The following is a 12,795-nucleotide window of genomic DNA, read 5'->3' as shown; positions in this document are numbered from 1 at the left end:
CAGAAATAGATGTTTTTCTGGAACTCTCTTGCTGTTTCGATGATCCAGCAGATGTTGGCAATTTGATCTCTGCTTTCTCTGCCTTTTCTAAAGCCAGCTTGAACATCTGGAATTTCATGGTTCATGTATTGCTGAAGCCTGGCTTGGAGAATTTTGAGCATTTACTAGCATTTGTCAGCATTGCTTTTACTAGCGTGTGAGGTGAGTGCAACTGTGCAGTAGTTTGAGCATTCTTTGGCATTGCCTTTCTTTGGGATTAGAATGAAAACTGACCTTTTCCAGTCCTGTGGCCACTGCTGAGTTTTCCAAATTTGCTGGCATATTGAGTGCAGCATTTCCACAGCATCATCTTTTAGGATTTGAAAGAGCTCAACTGGAATTCCATCACCTCCACTAGCTTTGTTCGTAGTGCCACTTCCTAAGGCCCACTTGACTACACATTCCAGGATGTCTGGCTCTAGATGAGTGATCACACCATCGTGATTATCTTGGTCATGAAGCTCTTTTTTGTACAGTTCTTCTGTGTATTCTTTTTTTTTTTAACCACATTAATAAATTTTATTTTTATTGTGAAACATAAGATTTCTTTAAAATGAGCAGAATATATGTACATTTAACAAAAAATTACAAAGCAAAATCTGTTGTAACTACCATCCATGTCAAAAAATGAAACATTACTACCACTCCATAAGCTCCTATGCCATCTTCTAGTTGGATATTAAATATTCAGCCTATGTTCTTTCTGAGGACAGCCCCAAAATATATTGTACATATTTAAATTACCAAAAATTTGTAACTTTACCTTTCAGGGTAAACAGTCCATCAAATACTTTAACATTGTTTACTCTGTCTATACTTAGGTTATTGTTGTGTTTTATTTTTCTAACCACTTTAGAAACCACTACTATTTTATATTTAGATTACAAAATTGATACATTTCCATTACTCTCCCTTTTCTCTCACATTTTGGGCCTTCCCTCTGCCTCAAATGTATCATCTAGAATCTTAGTGAGGATCTGACAGGTGCTGCAATCTTAGTTATCTAATAATGTTTATCATGTGGTCATTTTCTTTAAAGATTTTTTTTGAATACAGAATTTTAGATAGCAAGTTGTTTCATCACATTCATGATGACTTTCTGCTATGTTCTGGATCCCACTGACATTGAGAAGTCAGCTGTTGTTCCTTTGAGAAGCTGAACACAATGTTTTACCATTGTTTTAAATAGTAAAACAAAATATATAGTAAAACAAGGCACAACCAAGTTTCTAACAGATATAGGAGATAACATATAAATTTTAAATGGCAAAATGCTTCATCCACAAGCTCCATAATTCTAAAAATTAACAAATTCCCATATTTCTAAAAATTATCTTTCCAAAATTTTCCCAAAATTGTAAACAAAGTTACAAAATTGGAGGCTCACTTTAATGTGCATAAGTATCTATTACCCAGTTTTGTATGAGAAGACACCCAGATGCTGATGTTAAATCTGCAATTGTCTTCCCCACCTCCACGATGCCAGCGCCTCCACCACAGACACCTGCCTAGACAGGTCAAACATGGACAAGTAGGGCCCAAGGTAGGATTATAAAGAAAGTATTTGTGGTAACATGAATACGACTTCTTGTTATGTTCATAAAGCAGAAAAGCAGAGCAGTATTAAAGAGCAAGGAAAGAGAATTTGGAATTAGACCAAATGAAGAATCTTCAATCTTGATGGTGCTGCTTAGAGGTCTCGATCCCACTTAACTATCTTGGGTTGTGTTAAAGTAATGTGATTCACTCGGCAGCTGTACTGATCCTTGCTGTTGGGAGTGAACTCAGCGTGGGACAGAAGGTAGAAAGACCAGTCCTTGCTGAAAGACAGGTCTGACTGCTCCGATTTAATCTTCTCCCCGTTCTTCAGCAAATCGATTTCAATCTGGGGTTGATGGAACCCATACACATAGCAATTCAGGTAATTTGGCTTTCCATCTTCTGGCGGGTGTCTTGAGTATACCTGGACCTCTGGAATACGCTGGATGGTGTCCAGTCCAGACAGCAACAGCAGCCCGAGAAGGACCAAGGCCGTGAAGCCAGCCATCCTTGCAGCAGCTGCGCGGGTGGCAGAGTCTCTTCTGTGTATTCTTGCCACCTCTTCTTAATATCTTCTGCTTCTGTTAGGTCCATACCATTTCTGTCCTTTATTGAGCCCATCTTTGCATAAAATGTTCCCTTGGTATCTCTAATTTTCTTGAAGAGATCTCTAGTCTTTCCCATTCTATTGTTTTCCTCTATTTCTTTGCACCTTCTCTTATCATGACCAAAATCACCAGTGACAGCTCCAAACTGTCTTGAAACTTCCTGATGTTCCAATTCCACTAAAAATAATTAAGAGCAACCTCTATTTCGCAGTGATATTTAATTATTTTTAATAAATAAAATTCTATCCTTTACATACAAATATATTAATAGTACAGAGAGTTCTTATATATCCCATACTCAGTTCTCCTTATTATTAACATCTTACAGTAATATGGAACATTTGTCATCATTAACAAACCAATATTAATGTTAAGTTCAGCCACTCCGTTGTGTCCGACTTTTTGTGACCCCATGAATTGCAGCCTGCCAGGCCTCCCTGTCCATCACCAACTCCCGGAGTTTACCCAAACTCATGTCCATTGAGTCGGTGATGCCATCCAGCTATCTCATCCTCTGTCGTCCCCTTCTCCTCCTGCCCCTAATCCCTCCCAGCATCAAAGTCTTTTCCAATGAGTCAACTCTTCCCATGAGGTGGCCAGAGTATTGGAGTTTCAGCCCAAATTATTAATGTTATTATTATCTAAGTCCATATTTTATTCTTATTTCCTTAATTTTTACCTGTCCTCTAGCTGTCCCAGGATCCCTTCTAAGATACTACATTATATTTCATCATTGTATCACCTTAGGTTCCTCTTGGTTATGACAGTTTCTCAGACTCCCTTCATATTTTAAGATCTTCACAGCTTTGTGGAATACTGGTCAAGTATTTTGCAGAATGTCCCTCAACTAGGATTTGTCTTGTTTTTCTCATGATTAGATTGGAGTTATATGTTTTGGGAAGGAAGACCAAAGAAGTGCCATTGTCATTACATCATATCAATACTACCAACATGACATCATTCTTCAGATTAACCTTGATCATCTGGCTGAGGTAGTATTTTCCAGATTTCTCCACTGCAAAGTTACTCTCCCATCCTTCCCACTCCCCTGCCTTCCAGACTAGTCTCTTAGAAAAGAAATCAATAAGCACAACCCACACTTAACAAGTGAGGAGCTATATCTAGTCTCCTTGTACCTAGTAGCTACATATAATTATTTGGAATTCTTTTGACTGGAGATGTTTATATTCTCTCCCACTTATTTATTTATTCAAATATATAGAGAGATATAGATATATATCAGTATGACTTATAGACATTTATTTTTGAGTTATAATCCATTACTACTTTATTGTATTGCTTAAAAGGTCGGGCTTTGGCCAGCTCCTTCAGTTGGCTATTGTGTCCCTTTGACATAGTTCTGTCTTTTCTTTTTTTAGGACTTTCTTACTCTCTGGCATTACAAGATGTTCTGGTACTATAGATACTCTTGTGTATTTCCTGCTCCAGTTTTTAAATCAGTCATTTCTTCAAGGAGTCCTGGTTGCTTTCATTGGAGCATGGCATTAGAAACCAAGACCTGGATACTAGGTGCATGGCTGTTGGGGTATTCTACCTTCTAGGCCCTCCCAGCTAACAGAGTAAAGAAATATGTGCGTGTATACTAACCCATATATATATATATAAAGTGAAGTGAAAGTCTCTCAGTTGTGTCCAACTTTTTATATTAAGTGTTAAGAGCCCATGGACTCTACAGTCAATGGAATTCTCCAGGCCAGAATACTGGAGTGGGTAGCCTTTCCCTTCTTCAAGGGGTCTTCCCAACCCAGGCATCAAATCCAGGTCTCCCACATTGCAAGAGGATTCCTTACCAGCTGAGCCACAAGGGAAGTCCATGTATATATATGGGCTATATATATATATATATATGTATACATATACATACACACACATACATATCTATTTCTGTATGTAACCATATGTATGTATATTAAGTTGCACACAAGTTCATACTGATATCTCCAACTGCAATATACTTATAATTCAGAATTGTTAAATTATACCATCATTGGTACACAGCTTTTTCAACTAGAGTATAATGCTGATGTATGGCATTTTTATTTTTGCATTTAATTTTAAAAACTTCACTTACTTCCAAAGTTATTAATACTTAGGTTTCTCTCAGTCCCTTCAGTGAGATTGTTTCATAGATTTATAATATAGTTAGGTTATTTCATCCCATTCTTTATTCCATCTTGGGATCCTCCAGTCTCCTAAATCACTTTAAAATTGTGCATATATTAAAGTTCTATGGGGGACTTCCCTGGCAGTCCAGTGGTTAGGTTTCCATGCTTCCAATGAAGGGGACTGAGGTTTGATCTTAGTGGGGAACTAACACCCACATGCCATGCAGTATGGCCCCCAAAATAAATAAGACAAATTAAAAAAGGTTCCATAGGTTATATGCACAGTATCATATATCAACCATTACAGTATTATACAAAGTGGTTTCACCATTGTTAAATATCCTCTGTGCTTAGAGGATAGGAATTGCTATTCCAGAGAATAGCAAGAACAGATAAGAAAGCCTTCTTCAGCAATCAATGCAAAGAAATAGAGGAAAAGAACAGAATGGGAAAGACTAGAGATCTCTCCAAGGGAACATTTCATGCAAAGATGGGCTCGATAAAGGACAGAAATGGTATGGATCTAACAGAAGCAGAGGATATTAAGAAGAGGTGGCAAGAATATATAGAAGAACTGTACAAAAAGGATCTTCACGACCCGGATAATCACGATGGTGTGATCACTCGTCTAGAGCAGACATCTTGGAATGTGAAGTCAAGTGGGCCTTGGAAAGCATCGCTATGAACAAAGCTAGTGGAGGTGATGGAATTCCAGTTGAGCTCTTTCAAATCCTGAAAGATGATGCTGTGAAAGTGCTGCACTCAATATGCCAGCAAATTTGGAAAATTCAGCAGTGGCCACAGGACTGGAAAAGGTCAGTTTTCATTCTAATCCCAAAGAAAGGCAATGCCAAAGAATGCTCAAACTACCACTCAATTGCACTCATCTCACACGCTAGTAAAGTAAAATAATGCTCAAAATTCTCCAAGCCAGGCTTTAGCAATATGTGAACCGTGAACTTCCTGATGTTCAAGCTGGTTTTAGAAAAGGTAGAGGAACCAGAGATCAAACTGCCAACATCTGCTGGATCATGGAAAAAGCAAGAGAGTTCCAGAAAAACATCTATTTCTGCTTTATTGACTATGCCAAAGCCTTTGATTGTGTGGATCACAATAAACTGTGGAAAATTCTGAGAGAGATGGGAATACCAGACCACCTGACGTGCCTCTTGAGAAATCTGTATGCAGGTCAGGAAGCAACAGTTAGAACTAGACATGGAACAACAGACTGGTTCCAAATAGGAAAAGGTGTACGTCAAGGCTGTATATTGTCACCCTGCTTATTTAACTTCTATGCAGAGTACATCATGAGAAACGCTGGGCTGGAAGAAACACAAGCTGGAATCAAGATTGCGGGGAGAAATGTCAATAACCTCAGATATGCAGATGACACCACCCTTATGGCAGAAAGTGAAGAGGAACTAAAAAGCCTCTTGATGAAAGTGGAGAGTGAAAAAGTTGGCCTAAAGCTCAACATTCAGAAAATGATCATGGCATCCGGTCCCATCACTTCATGGGAAATAGATGGGGAAACAGTGGATACAGTGTCAGACTTTATTTGGGGGGGCTCCAAAATCACTGCAGATGGTGATTGCAGCCATGAAATTAAAAGATGCTTACTCCTTGGAAGGAAAGTTATGACCAACCTAGGTAGTATATTCAAAAGCAGAGACATTACTTTGCCGACTAAGGTCCGTCTAGTCAAGGCTATGGTTTTTCCAGTGGTCATCTATGGATGTGAGAGTTGGACTGTGAAGAAGGCTGAGCACTGAAGATTTGATGCTTTTGAACTGTGGTGTTGGAGAAGACTCTTGAGAGTCCCTTGGACTGCAAGGAGATCCAACCAGTCCATTCTGAAGGAGATCAGCCCTGGGATTTCTTTGGAGGGAATGATGCTAAAGCTGAAACTCCAGTACTTTGGCCACCTCATGCGAACAGTTGACTCATTGGAAAAGACTCTGATGCTGGGAGGGATTGGGGGCAGGAGGAGAAAGGGACGACAGAGGATGAGATGGCTGAATGGCATCACTGACTCGATGGACGTGAGTCTGAGTGAACTCCAGGAGTTGGTGATGGACAGGGAGGACTGGTGTGCTGCGATTCATGGGGTCGCAAAGAGTCGAACACAACTGAGCGACTGAACTGAACTGAACTGAACTGTGCTTATTCAACCCTCCTCCCCACTGAATGCCTACTGATCTCTACTAACCTATTTTCTGTCTCAATAGTTTTGCCTTTTCCAAAATGTCCTACAAGGACCTCCCTAGTGGTCCAGTGATTAAGAATCTGCCTAGTAGTTCAGGGGACTTAGGTTCAATCTCTGGTCAGGGAACTAAACTCCCACATGGCATGGACAACTAAGCCCATACGCCACAACTCCTAAACCCATGTGCCACAACTAGAGAGTCCATGCACTGCAACAATATCCCACATGACACAATGAAGAGCCCATGTGCTACAACTAAGACCCAACACAGCCAAATAAATATATATATATATATTTTTTAATGACAAAATGTCCTATAAGTAGAATCATACATTTTGTAGCCTTTCAGATCTGATTCTTCCATTGAGCAGTATACATTCAAGATTCATCCATGTCTTTTCTTAGCTTGACAGCTGAGCTCTTAAAAAAATTTTTTTTAAATTGTAGTAGAATACACATAAAACTTACCATCTTAGGATTTCCCTAGTGGTCCAGTGATTAAGAATCTGCCTTCCAGTGCAGGGTAAGCAGGTTCAATCTTTGGTCAGGGAAATAAGATACCACATTCCATGAAGCAACTAACCCTGTGCACCATACTACTGAGCCCACACGCCATGACTAGAGAGCCCAAGGGCCACAACTACTGAAGCCCACGCACTCTAGAGCCCATGCTCCACAAGAAGCCTGTGTGCCACAACAAAGACCCAGCACAGCCACACAAAAAATTTTTTTTAATTTACTTTTTTAACCATTTTAAGTACAGTTTAGTGGTTTTAAGTATATTCATATTGTTGTACAATCCACCATCCATATCCAGAATTCTCATTATCCTGCAAAACTAAAACTCTATGCCCATTAAACAATAACTCCCCATTCCTTCTTCCCTCAGTCCCTGGCAACCACCCTTCTGTTTTCTGCTATGAAGTTAACTACCCGAGGTCCCTCATACAAGCAGAATTTTACAGTATTTGTCTTTTTGTTACTAGTGTATTTCACTTAACATAATGTTCTCAAGGTTCATCCAACTTGTAGCATATGTCAGAATTCTCTTTCTTTTTAAGGCTCAATAATATTCCATTGTATGTTTATACCACATTTTGCTTATCCATTCATCTGTCAATGGACATTTAGGATGCTTCTACCTTTTGGCTGCTGTGAATAGCTCAGACCTTTTTCTCACTGAACAGTATTCCACTGAATGGGTGTTTCTATTTAGGTAGAACTTTTTTTCAATTGTGTAGCCTTTTTACCTTTTGACAGAGGCATGAATCCATGGAAGTTGAGCTGCAGGCTAATCTAAATGACAGCGATCATGGTCCTTTCACCATTTCTTCTCCTTTCTGACAGTGGTTCACATCCTTGAACCATGCTTGGCGACTCAGCTCTCTCTTAGGATGGCTTCTTTCCTAAGATACTACAGGAGCCACATACAGATTCCTAGTCTGTTCCATCTGTCCTCCAGCAATGCTTGAATCTTAAGGAGATACAGTGTAGGCACCAGCTGGGACCCCTGCTAGATAGAGAAAATGGAAGCACAAACCATGAGTTATTCCTCAGTAGCTGCTATAGACCAAATTGTGTCCCCTCCAGCCCCAAATTCGTATGTTGAAGCCCTAACTCCCAGTCTGCCTATATTTGAAGACAGGGCCTTTAGAGAGGTAATTAAGGTTAAATGAAGTGATAAGGCTGGACCCCTAATCTGACAGTGCTGCTGTCCTTTTAAGAAGAGCAGAAGACACCAAAGATCTCTCTTTCTCAGTGAGATTAGAGAAGACAGCCATTGGGGGACAGAGTAAGAGGGTCACCATTTACAAGCCAGGAATAGAGATCTCATCAGAAACTAACCCTGGCACCATGATCTTGTACTTTGAGTCTTTAGAATTGTAAGAAAATAGACATCTGTTGTTCAAGCCACACAGTCTGTAGTATTTTGTAATGTCAGTCTCAGCAGACCAATACAGTAGCAAGGAACTTCCCTGGTGGCCCAGTGGTTAAGAATCAGAGGACACAGTTTTGATCCCTGGTTAGGGAACTAGTATCCCACAAGAAGCACAGTGTAGTCAAAAAGAAAGAAGGAAATAAACAGGAAGATAGACTACTTTTGATAACATATCACTGAGGTAGGAGCAAAAAGATCTCACAAACAATTATATGTAATAGAGCACTAGATAAGTATTTTCCATTTTAAGACTCAATTATTGCTATGTGCTGTGCTTAGTCTTTCAGTTGTGTCCAACTCTTTGCAAGCCCATGGACTGTAGCCCACTAGGCTCCTTTGTCCATGGAGATACTCCACACAAGAATACTGGAGTCAGTTGCCATGCCCTTCTCCAGGAGATCTTCCCAACTCAGGGATCAAACCCACATCTTCTCATAGCGGGCAGATTCTTTACTGTCTGAGCCACCAGGGAAGCCCAAGAAAACTAGAGTGGTAGCCTATCCTTCTCCAGGGGATCTTCCCTACCCAGGAATTGAACCGGGGTTAATTGAAGTGCAGGCAGATACTTTACCAGCTGAGCTACCAGGGAAGTCCAATTATTGCTGTGGACTTCTCTAAAGTTATGTTTTGGATTTCTGAAGCTGAAAGCTCAGTTTCTCTACACACTGGTGCCTAAGCAAATCTCAGAGACAGTTTTGGGTGAAATAGAAAAGGACAGCTTTATTACAGTAAGCCCCCTACATAACAAACAAGTTCTATTCTAAGAGCACATTTGTAAGTCAAATTTGTTCCTAAGCTCAACAAAATTAGCCTAGGTAACCAACTAACACAGTTGGCTATACAGTACTGTATTGTGATAGGTTTATAAGTAATATATAAAAAACAAACCAACACAAAAAATAAACATTTTCAATCTTACAGTATCTTTAAAAGTACAGTACAGCTGCATACAGCAGTGGCAAGGAGTGAACAGGAAAGAAGAGTTACTGACTGGAGGAGGGAGAGGAGGTGGGAGATAGCAGAGCTGAAGGACTGTCAGCAATAGATGTAGGATAAGCTGTAATTTCACTCATGTCTGACATTGATGGCACAGGTTCTGGTTCCTTACTAGATTCCATTCTATCTTCCCTCTTGCTTCCAGACATTCTGAGCTTGAAATAAAGTTACTGTACCACTGTACGGGCTCACTAAGCGCAGGCGGTGGCGGCCGAGAGCTACCCCACGTCGTGGGACGTCAGGGACAGCGGCCTAGAGTGCCAGGCTGTGACGGCGCAGGAATGGCCGAGAGGAGCTACAGTGCATCCGAGGTCAGGGGCGGCGGCCAAGAGGAGCTACCCCGCGTCCGAGGTCAGGGGCAACGGCGGGGAGGAGATACCCCGCAGCCGAGGCCAGGGGCGGCGGCCAGAAGGAGCAACCCCATGCCCAAGGAGTGGTGGCTGCCTGGGCACAGGAGGGCCTAGAAGAGCCATCACACGCTGAAGGTCAAAAAGGGCGGTGCGAGGAGATACCCCTCATCCAAGGTAAGGAGCAGCAGCTGTGCTTTGCTGGAGCAGTGGCTGTGCTTTGCTGGAGCAGCTGTGAAGAGATACCCCACGCCCAAGGTAAGAGAAACCCAAGTAAAATGGTAGGTGTTGCAAGAGGGCATCAGAGGGCAGACACACTGAAACCATACTCACAGAAATCTAGTCAATCTAATCACACTAGGACCATAGTTCACCAGTTCAGCTCAGTCGCTCAGTCGTGTCCGACTCTTTGTGATCCCGTGAATCGCAGCACACCAGGCCTCCCTGTCCATCATGGCTTGGTTTCATTGAGTTAGACAAGGCTGTGGTCCTAGTGTGATTAGATTGACTAGTTTTCTGTGAGTATGGTTTCAGTGTGTTTGCCATCTGATTCCCTCTTACAACACCTACCATCTTACTTGGGTTTCTCTTACCTTGGGCGTGGGGTATCTCTTCACGGCTGCTCCAGCAAAGCACAGCCGCTGCTCCTTACCATGGATGAGGGGTATCTCCTCCCACCACCCTTCCTGACCTAGCCTTGTCTGACTCAATGAAACTAAGCCACGCCCACGGGGCAACCCATGACGGGCAGGTCATGGTGGAGAGGTCTGACAGAATGTGGTCCACTGGAGAAGGGAATGACAAACCACTTCAGTATTCTTGTCTTGAGAACCCCATGAACAGTATGAAAAGGCAAAATGATAAGATACTGAAAGAGGTACTCCCCAGGTCAGTAGGTGCCCAATATGCTACTGGAGGTCAGTGGAGAAATAAATCCAGAAAGAATGAAGGGATGGAGCCAAAGCAAAAACAATACCCAGCTGTGGATGTGACTGGTGATAGAAGCAAGGTCCGATGCTGTAAAGAGCAATATTGCATAGGAACCTGGAATATCAGGTCTATGAATCAAGGCAAATTAGAAGCAATCAAACAGCAGATGGCAAGAGTGAACATCGACATTCTAGGAATCAGTGAACTAAAATGGACTGGAATGGGTGAATTTAACTCAGATGTCCATTATATCTACTACTGCAGGCAGGAATCCCTCAGAAGACATGGAGTAGCCATCATGGTCAACAAAAGAGTCCGAAATGCAGTACTTGGATGCAATCTCAAAAATGACAGAATGATCTCTGTTCGTTTCCAAGGCAAACCATTCAGTATCATAGTAATCCAAGTCTGTGCCCCAACCAGTAACACTGAAGAAGCTGAAGTTGAACAGTTCTATGAAGATCTACAAGACCTTTTAGAACTAACATCCCAAAAAGATGTCCTTTTCATTATAGGGGACTGGAATGCAAAAGTAGGAAGTCAAGAAACACCTGGAGTAATAGGCAAATTTGGCCTTGGAATGCGGAATGAAGCAGGGCAAAGACTAATAGAGTGTTGCCAAGAAAATGCACTGGTCATAGCAAACACTCTCTTCCAACAACACAAGAGAAGACTCTACACATGGACATCACCAGATGGTCAACACCGAAATCTGATTGATTATATTCTCTGCAGCAAAAGATGGAGAAGCTGTATACAGTCAACAAAAACAAGACTGGGAGCTGACTGTGGCTCAGATCATGAGCTCCTTATTACCAAATTCAGACTTAAATTGAAGAAAGCAGGGAAAACCACTAGACCATTCAGGTATGACCTAAATCAAATCCCTTATGATTATACAGTGGAAGTGAGAAATAGATTTAAGGGCCTAGATCTGATAGAGTATCTGATGAACTATGGATGGAGGTTCGTGACATTATACAGGAGACAGGGATTAAGACCATCCCCATGGAAAAGAAATGCAAAAAAGCAAAATGGCTGTCTGGGGAAGCCTTACAAATAGCTGTGAAAAGAGGAGAAGCGAAAAGCAAAAGAGAAAAGGAAAGATATAAGCATCTCAATGCAGAGTTCCAAAGAGTAGCAAGAAGAGATAAGAAAGCCTTCTTCAGCAATCAATGCAAAGAAATCGAGGAAAACAACAGAATGGGAAAGACTAGAGATCTCTTCAAGAAAATTAGAGATACCAAGGGAACATTTCATGCAAAGATGGGCTCGATAAAGGACAGAAATGGTATGGATCTAACAGAAGCAGAAGATATTAAGAAGAGGTGGCAAGAATACATAGAAGAACTGTACAAAAAGGATCTTCACGACCCGGATAATCACGATGGTGTGATCACTCATCTAGAGCCAGACATCTTGGAATGTGAAGTCAAATGGGCCTTAGAAAGCATCACTACGAACAAAGCTAGTGGAGGTGATGGAATTCCAGTTGAGCTCTTTCAAATCCTGAAAGATGATGCTGTGAAAGTGCTGCACTCAATATGCCAGCAAATTTGGAAAATTCAGCAGTGGCCACAGGACTGGAAAAGGTCAGTTTTCATTCTAATCCCAAAGAAAGGCAATGCCAAAGAATGCTCAAACTACCACTCAATTGCACTCATCTCACACGCTAGTAAAGTAATGCTCAAAATTCTCCAAGCCAGGCTTCAGCAATATGTGAACCGTGAACTTCCTGATGTTCAAGCTGGTTTTAGAAAAGGCAGAGGAACCAGAGATCAAATTGCCAACATCTGCTGGATCATGGAAAAAGCAAGAGAGTTCCAGAAAAACATCTATTTCTGCTTTATTGACTATGCCAAAGCCTTTGATTGTGTGGATCACAATAAACTGTGGAAAATTCTGAGAGAGATGGGAATACCAGACCACCTGACCTGCCTCTTGAGAAATCTGTATGCAGCAGGAAGCAGCAGTTAGAACTAGACATGGAAAAACAGACTGGTTCCAAATAGGAAAGGAGTACATCAAGGCTATATATTGTCACCCTGCTTATTTAACTTCTATG

General features: G+C 41.3%; 1 pseudogene across 1 annotated transcript; it reads right to left on the bottom strand.

Annotated features, from left to right (window-relative positions):
* Nucleotides 1,067-2,118, bottom strand: LOC108634243 (annotated as a pseudogene). Its single transcript, XR_001917516.1, has one exon. The product of XR_001917516.1 is annotated as a beta-2-microglobulin pseudogene (transcript).

This window comes from Capra hircus, chromosome 29 (assembly GCF_001704415.2).
Source record: "Capra hircus breed San Clemente chromosome 29, ASM170441v1, whole genome shotgun sequence".
Classification (NCBI taxonomy): domain Eukaryota; kingdom Metazoa; phylum Chordata; class Mammalia; order Artiodactyla; family Bovidae; genus Capra; species Capra hircus.
The sequence above is the reverse complement of the archived record's forward strand: the minus strand, read 5'-3'. Positions and strand labels throughout refer to the sequence as shown.